Here is a 24,543-nt window from a genome sequence, read left to right on the forward strand (position 1 = left end):
TTGGTAGTTAGAATCTCCTCTAAAAATAAAGGAACACGTATTTTTTGTTTCCGGTAAATCCCAATAGGAGGGGTGTAAAAGGGTGAAAAATGGGTTCAATGCCTTGAATGAGGATACATATATCTCAGAAACGAAAGATATTACAGAACTGAAAATTTGTATATGGGATCTCCTTTAAAAATAAAGAAACACGTATTTTTTAGTTTTGAAAAATCCAATTAATGGCGGTTAAACAGGAGTGACAAATTGGGTGAATTTTTGAAAGACTATATCTACAGAATATCTTGGAAACGTAAAATGTTACAGACATAAAAAGTGGGTGTTTGTATCTCCTGTAAATCTAAAGAAACATAGGTGATTTGTGTTTGGAAACTCCACTTAAGGGGAACTCAAAAGGGGTGAAATTTTAAAATGAGAATTTTTACAGTTTATCTCAAAAAGCTTAACATGTTACAGAAGTGAAAAATGGTATTTTTTATCTCTATTAAACATAAAGAAACGTGTATTTTTAGCTTTCGGAAATACCACTTGGGTGGAGGGGGGGTAAAAGTGACTGAAAATGGTGTTGAATTCTTTTAATTAGGCTACTGATATCTTAAAAATGAAGATGTTACAGACGTGAAATTTGATATTTGCAATCTGCTTTAAAAATAAAGAAACACGTATTCTCGGAAAATCCAATGAGGGGGGGGGTGAAAGAATTGAAAAATTAATTAAATTAATTGAATGAGAATACATACATCTAATAAAAACTAAAGTTGTTACAGACGTGAAAATTCGTATTTGGATCTCCTTTAAAAACAAAGAAAAACGCGTTTTGGGGGGAAACCATCTTGGAGGGCGGGAGTGTAAAGGAGTAAAATTCCTTTCATGAGGACACATAAATTAAAAACTGAAGAAGTTAGAGTCGTGATAATTGGTATTTAGAAGATCCGTTACTATTAAAGAAACAAGTATTTTTTGCGGGAAAATTCACTTAGGGGAGAGGGGAGTAGTGTGAAATGAAGTGAAAAAAGTAAATTATTTTTATGGGGATACTTATATCTCAAACTGAAGGTAATAGACGTGAATATTGGTGTTTGAAATCTTCTTTAAACATAAGAAACAAGCCTCCTTTTAATTTTTTTTTTGGGGGGGGGGTGTGCCGGTAAATAAACTTAACGGCGGTGGGGTGTAGAAGGAGGTGAGACCAATTGATTTTACTGTTCTTAATCTATATATATAAAAGAACTTGTCCTGACTGACTGACTGACTGACTGACTGACTGACTGATTCATCATCGCCGAGCCAAAACTACTGGACATAAAGAGATGAAATTTTGGGGATATATTCATATTAAGACGTAGGTGCTCGCTAAGAGAGGATTTTTGGATATTCCTTCGCTAAGGGGGTGAAAACGGGGGTGAAATTTTAAAATGAGTTGCTCTATATCTCAAAACTTTTAAAGTTTACGGATGTAAAAATTGGTATTTAGAATTTTCTTTAAAAATAAGGAAACACGTATTTTTTTGTTTTCAGAAAATCCCAATAGGAGGGGTGAAAAAGGGTGAAAATGGGGAAAAATGGGTTGAATCCCTTTAATCAGGATACCGGTACCTATATCTCAGAAACTGAAGATATTACAGACCTGAAAATTGGTACTTTTGATCTCTTTTTAAAATAAAGAAACACGTAATTTTTTGTTTTTGGAAAATCCAATTAATGGGAGGGTGAAAAGGGGGAGACATTTCAAAATGAAGGAATCTATATCTCCAAACTTTTAAAGTTTGCAGATGTAAAAATTGGTATTTAGAACCTTCATTAAAAATAAAGGAACACGTATTATTTTGTTTTCGGAAAATCGCAATAGGAGGAGTGAAAAGGGGCTAAAAAGTGGTTGAATGCCTTTAATGAGGCTACTTATATATCAGAAACTGAAGATATTACAAACCTGACAATTGGGGTTTGGGATCTCCGTTAAAAATAAAGAAACACGTATTTTTTTGTTTCTGAAAAATCCAAATATTGGACGGTAAAAAGGGGGAGGGTAAATTTTTTAAAATGAGAGTGTATACATCTTAAAACTTTAAAATTTACAGATTTAAAAATTGGTAGTTAGAATCTCCTCTAAAAATAAAGGAACACGTATTTTTTGTTTCCGGTAAATCCCAATAGGAGGGGTGTAAAAGGGTGAAAAATGGGTTCAATGCCTTGAATGAGGATACATATATCTCAGAAACGAAAGATATTACAGAACTGAAAATTTGTATATGGGATCTCCTTTAAAAATAAAGAAACACGTATTTTTTAGTTTTGAAAAATCCAATTAATGGCGGTTAAACAGGAGTGACAAATTGGGTGAATTTTTGAAAGACTATATCTACAGAATATCTTGGAAACGTAAAATGTTACAGACATAAAAAGTGGGTGTTTGTATCTCCTGTAAATCTAAAGAAACATAGGTGATTTGTGTTTGGAAACTCCACTTAAGGGGAACTCAAAAGGGGTGAAATTTTAAAATGAGAATTTTTACAGTTTATCTCAAAAAGCTTAACATGTTACAGAAGTGAAAAATGGTATTTTTTATCTCTATTAAACATAAAGAAACGTGTATTTTTAGCTTTCGGAAATACCACTTGGGTGGAGGGGGGGTAAAAGTGACTGAAAATGGTGTTGAATTCTTTTAATTAGGCTACTGATATCTTAAAAATGAAGATGTTACAGACGTGAAATTTGATATTTGCAATCTGCTTTAAAAATAAAGAAACACGTATTCTCGGAAAATCCAATGAGGGGGGGGGTGAAAGAATTGAAAAATTAATTAAATTAATTGAATGAGAATACATACATCTAATAAAAACTAAAGTTGTTACAGACGTGAAAATTCGTATTTGGATCTCCTTTAAAAACAAAGAAAAACGCGTTTTGGGGGGAAACCATCTTGGAGGGCGGGAGTGTAAAGGAGTAAAATTCCTTTCATGAGGACACATAAATTAAAAACTGAAGAAGTTAGAGTCGTGATAATTGGTATTTAGAAGATCCGTTACTATTAAAGAAACAAGTATTTTTTGCGGGAAAATTCACTTAGGGGAGAGGGGAGTAGTGTGAAATGAAGTGAAAAAAGTAAATTATTTTTATGGGGATACTTATATCTCAAACTGAAGGTAATAGACGTGAATATTGGTGTTTGAAATCTTCTTTAAACATAAGAAACAAGCCTCCTTTTAATTTTTTTTTTGGGGGGGGGGTGTGCCGGTAAATAAACTTAACGGCGGTGGGGTGTAGAAGGAGGTGAGACCAATTGATTTTACTGTTCTTAATGTACTTATAAGGATCCTCGGCAGCGCGCCGGCATCTCACAGATGGGTCCGTGGTTCAAATCCCGTTCACTCCATGTGACATTCGCGCTGGACAAAACGGAGGCGGGACAGGTTTTTCTCCGGATACTCCGGTTTTCCTGTCATCATTCATTCCAGCAACACATAATAATAATAATAATAATAATAATAATAATAATAATAATAATAATAATAATAATAATAATAATGTTCCGGACCATCATCAAATGTGCGGACCGCGCTGGAAACGGCTCCTGGACGGGTAATGACTAAGAATGCAGTCCGGCCGCGGGTTCAGTGCCTTCTAGGCACCCAATATGACACCACGCCGGATCTGCTGAAGGATTTTATCCATATTAAAAATGATTATAGGAAAAGATGGCAAAGATTTACGGACCCAACTGACCGGGAGGAATACCTGAGCCTAGCCCGGGAAGAACGAAATCGATTGCTGGAAAAGAAGATTGAAAAATGGGAGGAAACATGCCGTAATCTAATAGAAAACGAGTCAGATCGGGAATTTTGGTGGGTTCTCGCAGAAAACGAGTCAGACCGCGAATTTAGGCGGATTATATATCTAAAACAATAATCATTCAATTATAAATTTCAGTATAATACCGTAGCGAAGCACGGGTATCTTGCTAGTCTATATATATATAAAGTAACTTGTCCTGACTGACTGACTGATTCATCATCGCCGAGCCAAAACTACTGGACATAAAGAAATGAAATTTTGGGGATATATTCATATTAAGATGTAGGTGCTCGCTAAGAGAGGATTTTTTGATATTCCGTCGCTAAGGGGGTGAAATGGGGGGTGAAATTTTAAAAAGAGTGTATCTATATCTCAAAACTTTAAAAGTTTACAGATGTAAAAATTGGTATTTAAAATCTTCTTTTAAAATAAGGATACACGTATTTTTTTGTTTTCTGAAAATCCCAATAGGAGGGGTGAAAAAGGGTGAAAATGGGGAAAAATGGGTTGAATGCCTTCAATCAGGATACCGGTACTTATATCTCAGAAACTGAAATATTACAGACCTGAAAATTGGTACTTTTGATCTCTTTTAAAAATAAAGAAACACGTATTTTTTTGTTTTCGGAAAATCCATTTAATGGGAGGGTGAAAAGGGGGTGAATTTTTAAAATGAGTGAATCTCTATCTCCAAACTTTTAAAGTTTGCAGATGTAAAAACTGGTATTTAGAATCTTCATTAAAAATAAAGAAACACGTATTTTTTTGCTTTCGGAAAATCGCAATAGGAGGAATGAAAAGGGGTGGAAAAAGGGTTGAATGCCTTTAATGAGGCTACTTATATCTCAGAAACTGAAGATATTACAGACCTGAAAATCGGTGTTTGGGATCTCCTTTAAAAATAAAGAAGCAAGTATTTTTTTTCCTGGAAAATCCAATTAAGGGAGGGGGTGAAAGGGGGGTAATATTTTAAAATGAGTGTATCTATATCTCAAAACTTTTAAAGGTTGTAGATGTGAAAATTGGTATTTAGAATCTCCTTTAAAAATAAAGAAACACGTATATTTTGTTTTCGGAAAATCCAATTAATGGCGGTTAAACAGGAGTGACAAATTGGGGTGAATTTTTGAAAGACTATATCTACAGAATATCTTGGAAACGTAAAATGTTACAGACGTAAAAAGTGGGTGTTTGGAATCTCCTGTAAATGTAAAGAAACATAGGTGATTTGTTTTTGGAAACTCCACTTAAGGGGAACTCAAAAGGGGTGAAATTTTGAAATGAGAATTTTTACAGTATATCCAGAAAACATAACATGTTACAGAAGTGAAAAATGGTATTTTTTTATCTCTATTAAACATAAAGAAACATGTATTTTTAGTTTTCGGAAATATCACCTGGGAGGGGGGGGGGGTAAAAGTGACTGAAAATGGTGTTGAATTCTTTTAATTAGGCTACTGATATATCAAAAATGAATATTTTACAGACGTGAAATTTGATATTTTCAATCTGCTTTAAAAGTAAAAGTACACGTATTCTCTTAAAATCCAATGAAGCGGGGGGGGGGGGGAAGAATTGAAAAATTAATTGGCTTAATTGTATGAGAATACATACATCTAATAAAAACTAAAGTTATTACAGATGTGAAAATTCGTATTTGGATCTCCTTTAAAAACAAAGAAAAACGCGTTTTGGGCGGGAAACCATCTTGGAGGGCGGGAGTGTTAAGGAGTTGAATTCATTTCATGAGGACACATAAATAAAAAACTGAAGAAGTTAGAGTCGTGATAATTGGTATTTAGAAGATCCTTTACTATTAAAGAAACAAGTATATTTTTCGGGAAAGTTCACTTGGGGGGGGGGGAGTAGTGTGAAATGAAGTGAAAAAAGTAAATTACTTTTATGGGGATAGTTATATCTCAAAACTGAAGGTAATAGACGTGAACATTGGTGTTTGGAATCTCCCTTAAACATAAAGAAACAAGCCTTCTTTTAATTTTTTTGCGGGTTGGTGGGGGTGGCGGTAAATAAACTTAACGGCGGTGGGGTGTAGAAGGAGGTGAGACCAATTGATTTTACTGTTATTAATGTACTTATAAGGATCCTCCGTTGCTCAGGCGGCACCGCGCCGGCCTCTCAAAGCTGGGTTCCGTGGTTCAAATCCCGGTCACTCCATGTGACATTCGTGCTGGACAAAACGGAGGCGGGACAGGTTTTTCTCCGGATACTCCGGTTTTCCCTGTCATCAGCCATTCCGGCAACACATAATAATAATAATAATAATAATGTTCCGGACCGTCGTCAAATGTGCGGACCGCGCTGGCAACGGCTCCTGGACGGGTAATGACTAAGAATGCAGTCCGGCCGCGGGTTCAGTGCCGCCAAGGCACCCAATATGACACCACGCCGGATCTCCTGAAGGATTTTATCCATATTAAAAATGATTATAGGAAAGGATGGCAAAGATTTACGGACCCAACTGACCGGGAGGAATACCTGTGCGTAGCCCGGGATGTACGAAATCGATTGCTGGAAAGGAAGATTGAAAAATGTGAGGAAACGTGCCGTAAAATAATAGAAAAAAAGTCAGATCGGGATTTTTGGTGGATTCTCGCAGAAAACGAGTCAGATCGCGAATTTCGGCGGATTATATATATAAAACAATAAGCATTCAATTATAAATTTCGGTATAATACCGTAGCGAAGCACGGGTATCTTGCTAGTCTATATATATAAAATAACTTGTCCTGACTGACTGACTGATTCATCATCGCCGAGCCAAACCTACTGGACATAAAGAAATGAAATTTTGGGGATATATTCATATTAAGATGTAGGTGCTCGCTAAGAGAGGATTTTTGGATATTCCGTCGCTAAGGGGGTGAAAGGGGGGGTGAAATTTTAAAATGAGTGTGTCTATATCTCAAAACTTTAAAAGTTTACAGATGTGAAAATTGGTATTTAGAATCTTCTTTAAAAATAAGGAAACACGTATTTTTTTGTATTCAGACAATCCCAATAGGAGGGGTGAAAAAGGGTGAAAAAGGGGTTGAATGCCTTTAATCAGGATACCGCTACTTATATCTCAGAAACTGAAGATATTACAGACCTCAAAATTGGTACTTTTGATCGCTGTCAAAAATAAAGAAACACATATTTTTTGTTTTTGGAAAATCCAATTAATGCGAGGGTCAAAGGGGGGGGGGTGAATTTTTAAAATGAGTGCATCTATATCTCAAAAGTTTTAAAGTTTAGAGATGTAAAAATTGGTATTTAGAATCTTCATTAAAAATAAAGGAACACTCATTTTTTTGTTTTCGGAAAATCCCAATAGGAGGGGTGAAAAGGGGTGAATAATGGGTTGAATGCCTTTAATGGCGATACTTATATCTCAGAAACTGAAAATATTACAGACCTGAAAATTGGTGTTTGGGATCTCCTTTAAAAATAAAGAAACACGTATTCTTTTGTTTTTGGAAAATCCAATTAATGGGGGGTGTGAAAAGAGGGTGAATTTTGAAAATGAGTGTATCTATATCTCAAAACTTTTAAAGTTTATAGATGTAAAAATTAGTATTTAGAATCTCCTTTAAAAATAAAGAAACGCGTATTGTTTTGTTTTCGGAAAATCCCAATAGGAAGGGTGGAAAAGGGTGAAAAAGCGGTTGAATGCCTTTAATGAGGCTACTTATATTTCAGAACCTGAAGATATTACAGACCTAAAAATTGGTATTTGGGATCCACTTTAAAAATAAAGAAACAGGTATTTTTCGTTTTTGGAAAATCCAAATAATGGGGGGTGAATTTTAAAATGAGTGTGTCTACATCTTAAAACATTAAAGATTTACAGATGTAAGAATTGGTATTTAGAATCTCCTTTAAAAATAAATAAACATGTATTTTTTTGTTTTCGGAAAATTCTAATAGGAGGGGGTGAAAAGGGGTTGAATGCCTTTAATGAGGATACTTATATCTCAGAAACTGAAGATATTACAGACCTGAGAAAAGGTATTTGGGATCTCTTTTAAGAACAAAGAAACATGTACTTTTTGTTTTTGGAAAATCCAAATAGTGGAGGGTTGAAAGGGGGTGAATTTTTAAAATGAGTGTATCTATATCTCAAAACTTTCAAAGTTTACAGATGTAAAAATTGGTACTTAGAATCTACTTTCAAAATAAAGAAAGACGTATTTTTTTTTATTTTCGTAAAATCCCAATAGGAGGGGTGACAAGGGGTGAAAAATAGTTTAATGCCTTTAATAAGGATCCTTATTTCTCAGAAACTGAAGATGTTACAGATCTGAAAATCGGTATTTGGGACCTCCTTTATAAATAAAGAAATATGTATTTTTTGTTTTCAGAAAATCCAAATAGTGGGGGAGGGGGGTGAAAGGGGGGGTGTATTTTAAAAATGAGTGTATCTATATCTCAAAACTTCGAAAGTTTGTAGATGTAAAAATTGATATTTAGAATCTCCTTTAAAAATAAAGGAACACGTATTTTTTGTTTTCGGAAAATCCCAATAGGAGGGGTTGAAAAGTGTGAATAAGGGGTTGAATGTCTTTAATGAGGATACTTACTGTATATCTCAGAAACTGAGGATATTGCAGACCAGACAGTTAGTATATGGAATCTCCTTTAATAATACAGAAACATTTATTTTTTGTTTTTGGAAAATCTAATTAATGGGGGTTAAACAGGAGTGACAAATTGGGGTGAATTTTCAGAAATACTATATCTACAGTATATCTCAGAAACGTAAAATGTTGCAGACGTAAAAATTGGTATTTGGAATCTCCTGTTAAAGTAAAGAAACAGGTATTCTCGGAAAATCCAATGAAGGTTGGGGGGGGGGTGAAAAATTGAAAAATTTATTGAATTAATTGTATGAGGATACTTACATCTAATAAAAACTAAAATTGTTACAGACGTGAAAATTGGTATTTAGATCCTCTTTAAAAATAAAACAACGCGTTTTGGGGGGGAGCGGAGAATCATTTTTGGGGGCGAGTGTGAAAAGGAGTTGAATTCGTTTCATGGGGACACATATCTTAAAAAACTGGAGATAATCGGTATTTAGAAGATCCTTTAATATTAAAGAAACAAGTACTTTTTTCCGGACAATTCACTTAAGGGGGGCGGGGAGTGTGTAAGTAAGTGAAAAAAGTGAATTATTTTTATGGGAATACTTATATCTCAAAACTGAAGGTAACACACGTAAACATTGGTATTTGGTATCTCCTTTAAACATAAAGGAACGCGTTTTCTTTTTTTTGGGGGGGGAGGTAAATCAACTTAACCGTGGTGGGGTGAAAACGGAGGTGAGGCCATTTAATTTTACTGTTCCTAATGTACTTATAAGTAGCCTCCGTGGCTCAGGCGGCAGCGCGCTGGCTTCCCACCGCTGGGTTTCGTGGTTCAAATCCCGGTCACTCCATGTGAGATTTGTGCTGGACAAAGCGGAGGCGGGACAGGTTTTTCTCCGGGTACTCCGGTTTTCCCCGTCATCATACATTCCAGCAACACTCTCCAATATCATTTCATTTCATTTGTCATTCATTTAATCATTGCCCCAGTGGAGTGCGACAGGCTTCGGCAGGGCTAATTCATTCCATTCTTGACCCGGTTGAATGACTGGAAACAGGCTGTGGATTTTCACTGTACTTATTCTGATCACAAACCGATCATTTTTAATCTCTCCTGGGTTCGTTTTCAAGAGCCATCTTTTCCTTTGGAGAACCTCTTAGATTACAGTAGATTCTTCTGGCATATAAACAAAAATTTAAACATATTTGAAATAAACGATAGATATATGATTGACCGTGCAATTGTTCACCTCTGTAATAAGGTCAATAATGCACGGAAGTACCGGTATGTCATTCGTATCGCCAGAAGTCCTGCGCACTTGCCTGCGGGCGACAATGGTGCTGGTCATACTGTCATCAATGACAACGACAGCAGATGTAATTTACCGCCAGGTAGAGGTTCAGTACCGCCAAGGCACCCAAGACGACACCACGCCGGATCTCCTCAAGGATTTGATCCACATTAAAAATGCTTAGGCTATTTGAAAAGATGGCAAAGATTTAGGGACCCAACTGACCGAGTGGAATACCTGGACCTATCCCGGGAAGTACGAAATCGATTGCTGGAGAAAGGATTGAAAAATGGGAGGAACGTTGCCGTGATCTCTCAGAAAACGAGTCAGATCGCGAATATCGGTGGGTTATATATAAAACGATAAGCATTCAATTATAAATTTCAGTATAACACCGTAGCGAAGCACGGGTATCTTGCTAGTTTTCATATATTCTTGGAAGTATCTTAGAAACAAAATATGAAAATCTGTAACATAGTTCCTTTCAGTCAACGAGGGAATTTAGCCATTTTCATGTGAATAACCCATTCAAAATTACACATTTTTTGTGCAAAAGTAAAATTTATTCATTAACTAATAGAAAATAATCTTAAACTAAACATAAAAGTAACTAATTCACTGAATTCGATGTTTTGAATAGTTCATATCACCGTGAATCATCACTTGTGTTTGGCCATTTCAATATCTCCTCATAAAAAAAGCTCAGCGTCTTCCCGCTGGATGTAGTTAACCAGTTTCTGAATATCTTCGATTTAAAAAAATATTAATTCTGACTTTTCCTCCACGTTGTAGCCTTTACAAACCAGTACTAAATGAAACAAGTTTAGTTTTTGCCAGATTAAAAGAGTGACTGAAACAGTTGCTCATGAAAGGGTAGGTAGTCGCTACTCCAGGTTTCATTGATTCATAACAAAATCCTTTGAACTTTGCCACAGAAAAAATTTGCTTTTCTTGGCTAGACAGCTTTCGATGTGCCATTGCCCTAGACAGTACTTGACAGTACTTTTTTTTTTTTTTGTAATGACAAGGCCACCATGTCTCAAAATCAATTATGTCTTCAGTTTGGCACCATAATGACTAACTTCTGAAATTCTGTTTGCTATGATTTCGAGATACTTTGGTGGGGGGTGTAAACTTCGTCATTTTTCTGTATTTTTCTCTTGAATATTCCAAACATGCGGTCACAAGGAAGAAACAGGTGACCTCTTTCTGGAAATCTGAGAATGAATTTTTTAAATTTATCACTGTCTGTCAATGTGAGGCACATCCTTAGTACGGTATTATTTTTATTTTGACTGGGTGCTCCATCTGAAAACATATCTACTTCTTTAACATTCTTCGATGTGTAGTTTTCAATATAGTGAAACAGGAATGAACAGACCTCATTCACTCGTTGTTTGGCTTCACCTTCATGATGTAGGAACACCGTGGAACGTGGAACGTCTTGTAAACAGTTAACCCATAGCTGACATGAATAGAATATTTGCTGCTCAGAGATATTTGGCAGAGACAGATTTTGCATCTAATCAGAAGCTAGTCCAACAATGTCATCCCTGCCCATACATTCTTGCTCAGTTATTTTAATGAACTTATGAAACTTCCTGCTCTACCACTTGTGAATATTTTCCAGCTCAAATTGTGCAGCTCTTTTACTACTGTTGCTTATATGTGGACTTTTTAGCTTAGACTTAAGTTCCTCACATTTGCCACATACATCAGCTTGGGGACGACCGACAGAAAAGTTAAAATTTTCTAAAAAATGTTTCCTGTAGAAGTTGTATTTCACATTTAATTCCGGATACTTCATGAGGAACATTTCATGCATAGTATTTAGATTCAAACATGCATCTAAGTACACAGACTGACAGAGCAAATGCAACACCAAGAAGGAGTGGTTCGAAAGGGGTGAAAGTTGGGGGAAAAACAGAGACGGCACGGACGAATAATTGATGTTTATTTCAAACCGATATGCAGATTACACAATGCGCACGGCATCGACTCAGTAGGATGTAGGACCACCACGAGCGGCGATGCACGCAGAAACACGTCGAGGTACAGAGTCAATAAGAGTGCGGATGGTGTCCTGAGGGATGGTTCTCCATTCTCTGTCAACCATTTGCCACAGTTGGTCGTCCGTACGAGGCTGGGGCAGAGTTTGCAACGGCGTCCAATGAGATCCCACACGTGTTCGATTGGTGAGAGATCCGGAGAGTACGCTGGCCACGGAAGCATCTGTACACCTCGTAGAGCCTGTTGGGAGATGCGAGCAGTGTGTGGGCGGGCATTATCCTGCTGAAACAGAGCATTGGGCAGCCCCTGAAGGTACGGGAGTGCCACCGGCCGCAGCACATGCTGCACGTAGCGGTGGGCATTTAACGTGCCTTGAATACGCACTAGAGGTGACGTGGAATCATACGCAATAGCGCCCCAAACCATGATGCCGCGTTGTCTAGCGGTAGGGCGCTCCACAGTTACTGCCGGATTTGACCTTTCTCCACGCCGACGCCACACTCGTCTGCGGTGACTATCACTGACAGAACAGAAGCGTGACTCATCGGAGAACACGACGTTCCGCCATTCCCTCATCCAAGTCGCTCTAGCCCAGCACCATGCCAGGCGTGCACGTCTATGCTGTGGAGTCAATGGTAGTCTTCTGAGCGGCCGCCGGGAGTGCAGGCCTCCTTCAACCAATCAACGGGAAATTGTTCTGGTCGATATTGGAACAGCCAGGGTGTCTTGCACATGCTGAAGAATGGCGGTTGATGTGGCGTGCGGGGCTGCCACCGCTTGGCGGCGGATGCGCCGATCCTCGCGTCCTGACGTCACTCGGGCTGCGCCTGGACCCTTCGCACGTGCCACATGTCCCTGCACCAACCATCTTCGCCACAGGCGCTGCACCGTGGACACATCCCTATGGGTATCGGCTGCGATTTGACAAAGCGACCAACCTGCCCTTCTCAGCCCGATCACCATACCCCTCGTAAAGTCGTCTGTTTGCTGGAAATGCCTCCGTTGACGGCGGCCTGGCATTCTTAGCTATACACGTGTCCTGTGGCACACAACATCACGTTCTACAATGACTGTCGGCTGAGAAATCACGGTACGAAGTGGGCCATTCGCCAACGCCGTGTCCCATTTATCGTTCGCTACGTGCGCAGCACAGCGGCGCATTTGATATCATGAGCATACCTCAGTGACGTCAGTCTACCCTGCAATTGGCATAAAGTTCTGACCACTCCTTCTTGGTGTTGCATTTGCTCTGTCAGTCAGTGTATTTCATTTCCTTCCCAGCATAGTGAGTTTCTTTGAGTGGGTAAGATCTGATGTGAGTATATATCAAATTAATTAAATTTTCAGAAATTTTGGTAGTGCATGGATTTGTTCCATGCATATCCTTTGGAATTTCACCTTCAACTACTAATTGGCAAATACAAAAACAGGTTTCTATGATGCTGCATGAAGACTGTGAAAAGCATGTTTGCAGGCACTAACTGTCTACCACTCGAAATAGCATAGTAAACAAAAGAATGTTGTTTCTTGATGCTATCGATTTCACCAACAACTTTTCTTAATGTCACCTGCTACAATTTACTCTTGTAGATACACATACACTCTTTTTGTTGCCAGTGTTTAAAAAGTTTGAATGTATCTCGATGCAATCATCCTCACTGATACATTTGAAAAATTCCATTTGGCACCTGAAATGAAGTACGGTATACTCTCTATTATCTGATTTGCGGATTAAATGTGCATGTTTTCACCTTATTAAAAATACTGTGTTTGAAATTGAATTTACAGTGTTTTTCATACATATTTGTAGTCCCGGTATTTTTCGTACTCTACACTCATCAGCATTATGTCCGACTCGTTGGCTGAATGGTCAGCGTACTGGCCTTCGGTTCAGAGGGTCCCGAGTTTGATTCCCGGTCAGGTGGCGGATTTTAACCTTCATTGGCTAATTTCATTGGCTCGGGGGCTGGGTGATTGTGCTGTCCCCAACATCCATGCAACTCACACACCACACATAACACTATCCTCCACCACAATAGCACTCAGTTACCTACACATGGCAGATGCCACCCACCCTCATCGGAGGGTCTGCCTCACAAGGGCTGCACTCGGCTTGAAATAGCCACACGAAATTAAAAATTAAACTCACAGGTAATGAAATTTACACATGTAACACAGACTTATGGTGTTTTGCACACTGCGCACAATAGAATCCGAAACTAATAAGACCCTAATTTTTTTAGATTTAACCATTACTAGACTTCCATCTTCTTTTAAATATAATATTTACAGGAAACCAACACACACAGCTACGACGATTAAGCAAGATTCTGTATACACTCCTGGCCACAAAATTGCTACCTATAATAGTCTCATCAAGCTTTTAATGTACCTATGTCTAAAACAGAGCTAAAGAAAGAACTTAACACCATACGCAGTATTGCATCACATAATGGTTATAACCAAAGTTTTATAGAACGTATAATTTACAAGTTCAAACACTGACCTAAGACTAAGTTACAAAAAGAAACAACTAAGGCAAAAACTTATGCAACCTTCATGTTCAACCCTGACATCTTCCAACTAACAAATATTCTCAAAGAAAGAAATACTAAAATTTCCTTCAGGACTAACAATAGAAATCCTGATATTTTTCACAATTCTAAATTGGTCAATGCGTCCAACCCTTTTGATGGATCAGGTGTTTACAGATTTCACTGCAGTGACTGATCCAGTGTTTACATCGGACAAACAGGGAGATCATTTAATATTAGATACAACGAGCATGTCAATGCTGTTAGGTACAGGAGATTTTCAACAATAGGTCAGCATATACAAGAATATAAACATAATTTTCATGGCATTAATAATGATTTGGACATCATTGAAACAATGAACAAAGGTCTGCTATTAGACTTGACAGAGCAATGTTTTATCACATTAGATCAGTATTACAATCCTAACTACAATCTCAATGATCTGTCTGAGAAACCCACAATTTTATTGATACACTAATTTCAGTGTTAAATCAATTAAAAATACCTAAAAATCAATTAGTCAATAAAATGACATGCAATACGCTGGCTAACTACCCCCACAAGAATCCACGCCCTCCTGACCTACATTCTTCCGTCACCGCAACTTCCCCTCCCCCTACCTAACACGCTCCGCCTAACAGCTGATGCAGGCAGGCTGCCACTTGACACTTTGCATTCCAGCTCCTCACATACACTACGCCTGGCCACTTCAGGTTTAGAGGTGAGTTTCGTACCTCAAAATTCTTTTCCTTTCAAAAAATGTCTTCTCTGAATTCGGAATTCTTATGTAAAATTCACAATTGGTTCTCTATTTTTAGGTCCGTGTTGGGTCGAGATCGATATTAACTTGTCAAAATCCACCTGAAATTGAAATTTTCAAGATCTCAACTATCAACCCATGGCCTCAACCTTACAATAAATTTTTAACAACACAAAAATGCAGAGTTCAAGCTTCAATCGTATGAGATATTTTACAATAGCTACACAAAGACTGTGACATTCTAACGGACAAAATCGGCATATCATAGAAATTTCAGGAGTACATACTAGGCGGATCTGGTTCATATAAATATATCATAGAAATCTGTATATCATAGAAATTTCAGGAATACATACTAGGTGGAACTGATTCATATAAATATGAACAATGATTAAATGCCCTAATCACATAAATAAAAGGAACAATGTTCTAGATAGTGCATAAAGGCTGAAGATAAAATTTTAAAAGGAACACCTTGTACTCATCAAGGCTATTCACTTATATTTTAGTTGTAAAAAATCTTTTTGACACACAAGAAAGTGTTGTGTTTTATGACGTGTCTAACATCTTAAAAGATTAAGCGGTTTTTGTATTTTAATCACACATATATATAATTGTATAATTTCAGAACACTAGGTAGCATGCTCTGTATATGTTCCTATATTGCATAAATATTTCATGTAATCACTCATAATATCTTGCAAAATTTTTCATTGGCTGATGATGGCATGGGAGATGTTGAAACCGGCAGCATAATGATAATAATAAAAATGTGATATTTTAATTTAGTCACTATGTCAATGTATTGAACAGGTGGAAACCCTTTATCCTTATTCAACATTGTAAATTTGTTTTACGTTGCACCGACATAGGTCTTATGGCGGCATGGGATAGGAAAGGTCTAGGAGTGGGAAGGAAGCAGCCGTGGCCTTAATTAAGGTACAGCCCCAGCATTTGCCTGGTGTGAAAATGGTAAACCATGGAAAACCATCTTCAGGGCTGCCAACAGTGGAGTTCAAACCCACTATCTCCAAGATGCAAGCTCACAGCTGTGCGCCCCTAACTGCATGACCAACTCACCCGGTCCTGATCAAATTTATAATGCTGATGAGTCAGGGCTAATGTGGAAATGTCTTCCTATAAAAACCCTTCCTTCACAAAATGAAAAGTCTGCTCCTGGACACAAATCTGCAAAAGAACACATTACAATCATGCCTCCAGAAACCACAAAATAAAGCTTGTAATGATTGGGAAAGCAAAGAAGCCCTGTTCATTCAAGGGGACTGAAGCCCTGTTGTTTATTACAATCAGAAGGGGGCCTGGATGACTAGGGAAATATTCCTCAATTGGTTTCCAGAACATTTCCTGCCGGAAATAAGAAAAATCTCTTAAAAACAAAGGATTACCATAGAAGGCAGTGCTGCTTTTGGATAATGCACCTTCACATCCAAACGAAAGTTCATTAACCTTAGATGTAAAACCATTGTTGCCAAATTTCTTCCTCCAAATGTGACAGCACTGATACAGCTTATGGATCAGGGCACTAATGTAACTGTGAAGCAACACTGTAGATCTGAACTCTTGAAAAATTTTATGGAAGCAAGTGTTGTTACACTATCAAATTTTGTAAACAATATTCTTTATTGGATGCAGTACATGGAGTTGCAACAGCCTGGGGAAAAGTAAAACCATGCACCCTATCGTGATCATGGAGGAAAATTCTACCACAAGTATAAAGAACAGGATATCCACGAAGAAGACAGTTCTCAAGAAATTCTTGCTCATGTTAAGAAAGCTGAAGGGTTTGAAGAAATTGATGAGGGTAACTTAAATGAATGGTTTTTGAGTGACTCGTGTGAACAAGGCTTTCAGCAGTTAAGTGATGAAGACATTGCTAATGTCTGTGCTGGAAATGGTAGTGATGTTGAAGAAAAAGAAGGTGATGAAAATGTTTCTCATTCTGTGGTTCTACAGTGTTGGATTATATGGAACAAAGGGGGGTTTGAATATAGTATCATTATTGCCGCACGATAATACGTTTCGATATAAGGAAGCAGATAAACAACCAAATATAGAGAACCATTACAGATATCCTTAGAGCACAGTAATGTGGGCAAATCATCCTCTTATAAATGTATTATAGTCTACTCTATATCCTACAGTATTTTAAAAAATTATAGAATTCATTGTTCTTGCAATAAACACATGCTTTTGGATTATCCGTGATTTCCGATTATCCATACCATCCACCCCGGACATTAGCATAGATAATCAAGGGTATACTTTAATCGCAAAGCATATAATACATGCTGTGGATTTTATATCACATTAAACTTGTTAAATGGGTAAAGGACAGTGCTGTTAACTTACCTGCAATCAGTACAAATAGATTTTCCGGGAACTGCTTTCCCACTATAGTCATTATATGTCAACCCATGAACTCATGCCTCCTTAATTCTCTTCCTCTTGTGCTCACTGTCATTTCGCTTTCATTTGGGAGACATTTTTAAATACTGCCTTCATTAACCTACAGCAACCATCAACAATAACAATGACACATCACAAGGTTAGCACTAAGTTAAGTTACTGGTGTGTTACACTTGCTGTGCGCTACAAGCTGTTGGCAGTCTGTTGGCGGGACGTAACGTGCGGTGGAGAAAAGAACTAAGTCAGTGACTTGATTGCTTTCTCCTCAGTATTTAAAAAATCAACCTTGTGTTTCTCCTACAGGGAGCAGCCAAACATAGTTTGTTTTATGATAGTAAGGTGCATCTTGGTCTGTTTATATACATATACATACATATACATACATTATCATTATAGACTCTTATGCCTTTCAGTATTCAGTCTGCAAGCCTCTGTGAATTTACTAAATGTTGGCAAAATCCTCTATTTGCAACTATTGCTGTGGCCTCATTTAGTTCTATACCTCTTATCTTTAAATCGTTTGAAACTGAGTCTAACCATTGTCGTCTTGGTCTACCTCTACTTCTCTTACCCTCCATAGCAGAGTCCATTATTCTCCTAGGTAACTTATCCTCCTCCATTCGCCTCACATGACCCCACCACTGAAGCCGGTTTATGCGTACAGCTTCATCCATAGAGTTCATTCCTAACTTAGCCTTTACCTCCTCATTACAAGTACCCTTGTACCATTGTTCCCACCTGTTTGTACCAGCAATCATTCTTGCTAATTTGTCTGTTACTTCTAACTTATGAATAAGATATCCTAAGTCCACCCAGCTTTCGCTCCCGTAAAGTAAAGTTGGTCTGGGAGTTGACTTCCTTCTTACAGAAAACTGTTGATCGCAACTGCAAGCTCACTCCATTAGCTTTACTACACCTTGATTCAATCTCTCTTACTATATTACCATCCTGGGAGAATGCACAGCCTAAATACTTGAAATTATCTATCTGTTCTAGCTTTGTATCACTCATCTGACATTCAGTTCTGTTGAATTTCTTACCTACTGACATCACTTTAGTTTTTGAAAGGCTAATTTTCATTCCATACTCATTGCACCTATTTTCACGTTCCAAGATATTAGACTGCAGGCTTTCGCCACAATCTGCCATTAAGACCAAGTCGTCAGCAGAGGCCAGACTGCTTACTACATTTCCACCTAACCGAATCCCTCCCTGCCAATTTATACCTTTCAGCAGATGATCCATGTAAACTACGAACAGCAAAGGTGAAAGATTACAGCCTTGTCTAACACTTGTAAGAACCCTCAACCAAGAACTCATTCTACCATCAATTCTCACTGAAGCCCAATTGTCAACATAAATGCCTTTGATTGATTTTAATAATGAACCTTTAATTCCAGTCCCCCAGTATGGCGAACACCTTTTCCCTTGGTACCCTGTCATATGCTTTCTCGAGATCTACGAAACATAAACACAACTGCCTATTCCTCTCGTAGCATTTTTCGATTACCTGGCGCATACTGAAAATCTGATCCTGACAGCCCCTCTGTGGTCTGAAACCACACTGGTTTTCATCCAACTTCCTCTCAACCACTGATCGCACCCTCCCTTCCAAGATGCCAGTGAATACTTTGCCTGGTATACTAATCAATGAGATACCTCAATAGTTGTTGCAATCCTTCCTGTTCCCTTGCTTATAGATAGGTGCAGTTACTGCTTTTGTCCAATCTGAAGGTACCTTACCAACGCTCCATGCTAATCCTACTACTCTATGAAGCCATTTCATCCCTGCCTTCCCACTATACTTCACCATTTCAGGTCGAATTTCATCTATTCCTGCTGCTGGAGTTTATTTACCATACTTTCCACTTCCTCAAGCATAAAAAATTTTCCTCCTCCTCATGAGCTTGGCTGTTCGCAACACACCAGGAAGATTTCCTTTTATGTTGAGAAGATGTTCAAAATATTCCCTCCACCTGTCCAGTGATTCCCTGGGATCTATTATGAGCTCACCTGAATTACTCAGAACACAGTTCATTTCCTTTTTCCCTCCCTTCCTAAGATTTGTTATTACTATCCAGAAAGGTTTCCCTGCTGCTTGACCTAGCCTTTCCAGGTTATTACCAAAATCTTCCCATGACTTCTTTTTGGATTCGACAACCATTTGTTTCGCTCTGTTTCTTTCATCTACGTACAATTCCCTGTCTGCCTCGGCCCTTGTTTGGAGCCATTTCTGATAAGCCTTCCTTTTACGTTTACAAGCTGCTCTCACTTCATCATTCCACCAAGATGTTTGGCTTTTCCCATCTTTACACACAGTTGTCCCTAGGCATTCCCTTGCTGTTTCTACTACAGCATCCCTGTTTGCCACCCATTCTCTTTCTATATCCTGAACCTGCTTACTGTCTACTGTTCAAAACTTCTCACTAATCATATCCATGTACTTCTGTTTAATTTCCTCGTCCTGGAGATTTTCTACCCTTATTCGTTTGCAGACAGATTTCACTTTCTCTATCCTAGGCCTAGAGATACTTAGTTCACTATAGATCAGATAGTGGTCTGTATCATTGAAAAATCCCCGGAAAACTCGTACATTCCTAACAGATTTCCTGAATTCAAAGTCGGTTAAGATATAGTCTATTATTGATCTGGTACCCCTAGCCTCCCATGTGTAGCGGTGAATAGCCTTGTGCTTGAAGAATGTATTCGTAACTCCTAAACCCATACCATACTAGCACAGAAGTCCAGCATACGCTTCCCATTCCCATTAGCTTCCATATCTTCCCCACATTTACCAATCACCCTTTCATATCCCTCTGTTCTATTTCCAACTCTCGCATTGAAATCGCCCATTAGCACTATCCTATCCTTGCTGTTGACCCTGACCACGATGTCACTCAATGCTTCATAAAATTTGTCAACTTCATCCTCATCTGCCTCCTCACATGGTGAATACACTGAGACAATTCTCGTCCTAATTCCTCCACCTGCCAAATCTACCCACATCATTTGCTCACTTATGTGCGTAACAGAAACTATGTTGCGTGCAATAGTATTCCTGATAAACAACCCTACCCCATACTCTGCCCTTCCCTTTCTAACATCCGTCAAGTACACTTTATAATCTCCTACCTCTTCCTCATGATCTCCCATTACCCGAATATCCCTTACTCCTAGCACATCCAGATGCATCCTCTTTGCTGACTCAGCCAGTTCTACTTTCTTTCTTCCATAAGCCCCATTAATATTGATAGCTCCCCATCGAATTCCATTTTGTTTGCCAAGTTGTTTCCAAGGAGTCCCTCGCCCGTCAATTGGGAGTGGGACTCCGTTACTCCCAAAGGTCCAAGGCTTGCTTAAAATGTTCTGAGTTTGGTAAATTCATCAGTCAGAATGCTACCCTACTTACACATAGTCCAAGTGAGGATCTCTCCTCTAACGGGTTATTGACCACCGGCGGATTGTACAGTCCTAGCCGCCTGAGCACAAGGAGGGCCATGACTCAGTATATGTCCGAAATGCCCACTCCCATTCCATAGCAACTGGTATCCCAGCTCTCAAGACCACTTACTTAGCCACTGAGTCATTGCCCATGATTCACGAACTAGGACGTGACTACAGTAACCCACGGCTATTACAGACTGTGTTAGGTAACAGTTACATGTTTCTGGAAGCCTTCTTCACTGCCCAAAACTTTTAAGCATCCTTTCTCTGGCAGCTTGTCTTCTTTCTTCCGTCCACCCACGGTTAAGTTTTGGTTCGTCATGGAATCCCTGGATATTGTCGATCACTGACCTAAACTTTGTTCGGTTTGAGATGTCTTCTGAATTTAGTCCCACCTGTTTGAGATCATTTCCCACCTCCCTGAACCATTTGTCCGACAGTTTAAATCTGCTGTCTAGTGTTGTGAAAATCCTTTTCGATAGTCTCTTCTCATCCATTCTAAATAAATGCCCATAGAATTTAAGTCTCCGTTTTCTGATGGACTCAGCCTTTCATTGTCACAATAAAGTTCTTCCCGTCCTCGCAACCTATAGTGTCCCTCCACAATCTTTGGACCCATTATTTTGTGAAGGATCTTTCTTTTGAATTTCTCAGCTTCTCTCAGTTCTACATTCCCTGTCATTTGGAGGCATTCACTAGTGTACAGACATTCCGTTTTAATCACTGTATTGTAGTGCCTCAGTTTAGCTTGCCTGGAGATGGTTTTCTTCTTGTATATAGGATATTGCCTACGAAAAGCTGCAGCCATCTTCTCCCGTCTGGTGTTGTTTGCTTCTCTTTCATTAGTTTTCAGTTGCACTATTTCACCCAGGTACTTAAAGCTATCAACTCTTTCTATTTTACTGTGTTCTGTCTTCAGGTACCGAGGGGCTATTTCGATGTTTGTTATATATTTAGTTTTTTTTGAAAGAAATCTGTAGTCCTGCTTTCTCTGCTTGTAGTTCTAGTAAATTCAGCTGTTCTCTTGCTGTGTCAGTATTCCTAGATAGCAGCAAGAGGCATCAGCACCCATATGACAGTTTGTGGGGAGGGGGGCTCAGACCTGGGGGTACATAGTATTTTTAATATTTTGGAAGATAAATGGCGACTTGTATTCTGTGGTAGGATAACCCACGGTATTCCCTGCCTGTTGGTGGGGAACGGTACTACTGCTTCTACGTAATACTGACTTTTAAATCATTTTCTTGTAAGGAAAACACCTGACTAGATTAGATTTTTGCTTTTCCCTGAGAGCTGGGGGGGGGGGGGGGCAGCCCCACCTTGCCCCCGGGTATGGACGTCCTTGGCGAGAGGTGATCAGCAAAGGCAAGGCAATTAATCATGACACCACTTTTTGATCCAATGTATACAGTACTTGGTTAAGTAATCCTTTTCTGTCCAGTTCTTTTTCCCATTTTCGGATAATCTTCTCCAACATACAGTTGAAAAGAATTGGTGACAATCCATCATCCTGTCTGATTCCTGTTTTAATTTCAAACTGCTTGGAGATCTCTCACATGAACTTAACCTGTTCTGTCTAATACATTACGTAAAAAAGAAAAGGACAAAAAGTGACTTAGTTTCTTTCTCCACCGACTGATTCAATTACAGAAGAAGAATGGTGGATGGAGAGAGGAAGGTGGAGAAGTACCATCAATGCCCCAACTTGGCTGGAGCTGGGTAAGGGGAAATTACAATAATAATAGGAATGTTCCTGATATACTAGCTGCATAGGGTAATTGGTTAGGAACTCCTTTAATATGCTGAAGATTTGCAGTATCAAATCCCAATGCAGTTGGTTGGAGTTTGTGATTGCTGAAATGTGACAAATCTGTCACATCTGTCATAAAGTGTTATGGCCATTTAGAGGACTGATTTCTGATGATATTTTGAGCAAAAAATGTTGTAAGTACCTGTGTCCTGTTCTCAGCATTTTCTGAGTTAATATAATTTGAAAGTTGTTTGTAAAACACATTTGTCTTTAGTTCTTGTCATTTGAATGGTAAAAATAAAATTGTGATGATGATGATGTTTGTGGTTTAAAGGGGCCTAACATCGAGGTCATCGGCCCCTAATGGTATGAAATGAAACAAAATGTTGTGACCATTTAAAATCTAGAATCCTCCACAGACCAGATTCGAAAACATGAGGGCGAAGAACGAATGGATGGATATGAAGTTAAAACAATCAGTGGATCCGACCCGCAATGTCCTATATTCCCAGAAACTAGTGTTAAATAATAGTATTACTGAAAGGGATTGTGTCTAAGCATAATACTGAATCGATAATGCTTGTAGTCAAAACGGGTCCAAAATGCAGGTCATCGGACCCTCAAAATGGCACTTATCACTAGGTAAATAAAACCATGCTATTTTTCATGGTACTACTCACAGGTGTCCGACTCGTTGGCTGAATGTTCAGCGCACTGGCCTTTGGTTCAGAGGGTCCCGGGTTCAATTCCTGGCCAGGTCGGGGATTTTAACGTTAATTGGTTGATTCCAATGGCCCGGGGTCTGGGTGTTTGTGCTGTCCCCAACATCCCTGCAACTCACACACCACACATAACACTATCCTCCACCACAACACCACGCAATTACCTACACACGGCAGATGCCGCCCACCCTCATCGGAGGGTCTGCCTTACAAGGGCTGCACTCGGCTAGAAATAGCCACACGAAATTAAAAATTAAACTCACAGGTAATGAAATTCACACATGTAACACAGACCTATGGTGTTTTGCACACTGCGGCGCTATTTACAGGCAATGCAAACCTATGGAGTTCCTCACATGAGTGGACTAACCACAGGGACCTGCACTATCCCGTGGTGTTCCTCACATAGTGTGTACTAAGCATAGGCAAGGCAGAAACATGGTGTCGCTAATCCCATGGTGTTGCGCATATAGGGGTAAGAATCACAGGTACTGTAGAAGCCTGCAACATACTCTATTGCTACTAATCACAAACCTATTTGGTACCTAACATAGTGGTACTATGCACAAGTAAAAGCGACACAGGGTGTTCCCCGCATGGTGGTCCCCGCATGGTGGTCAAAATCACAAGTAGTTTCATGGTTCTGATAAAATCATTCCTTGGTCGCCTCTTAAATCGCCTCTTACAACAGGCAGGGGATACCGTGGGTGTATTCTTTGTCTGCATCCCCCACCCACATGGGGGTTGTGTGTTTGGTCTGCGAGAGGTAATTTATTTCCCTCAAGTCCACCGGCAAGCCAGGTAGGGCCCCTCTATCCTCCACCTGGGGTGCGCCACGTGGGAGTATCACCTCTCCCCCTGCTGTGCCAGTGTAGTAGGTTCGTGGAAAATTAAATTAAAGGAACTCTTTACACATAATCCTTTATTTAATTGACTCATGTTCTCAAGCCCAAAATGTGTTCTAAATTCTTTATTATTCCATAAGAAAGATGTACTTTTGTAGTAAAAAATGTAAACATTTCTGAACTAAACAATTCAGGAATATAGAACATATGTTGAGCTTCAGAACACAATCTAACTAAATATGGGATTTTTTTGAGAAGAGTGTATTTTATTTTATCCTTCATAAACCTCCATAACAATTGTGTTTTATGAATAACATTCAAATGATTGTAACTCTGTTAGTTTTGAGAATAGGACACAGGTTCATATGACATTTTGTG

General features: G+C 38.8%; 1 protein-coding gene across 5 annotated transcripts in view; it reads left to right on the forward strand.

Moving 5' to 3' along the window:
- LOC136864211 (tRNA:m(4)X modification enzyme TRM13 homolog) overlaps positions 1–24,543 on the forward strand; it is a 397,328-nt gene that overhangs the window by 367,728 nt on the left and 5,057 nt on the right. The window lies entirely within an intron of this gene.

Source organism: Anabrus simplex, chromosome 2, assembly GCF_040414725.1.
Source record: "Anabrus simplex isolate iqAnaSimp1 chromosome 2, ASM4041472v1, whole genome shotgun sequence".
Classification (NCBI taxonomy): Eukaryota; Metazoa; Arthropoda; class Insecta; order Orthoptera; family Tettigoniidae; genus Anabrus; species Anabrus simplex.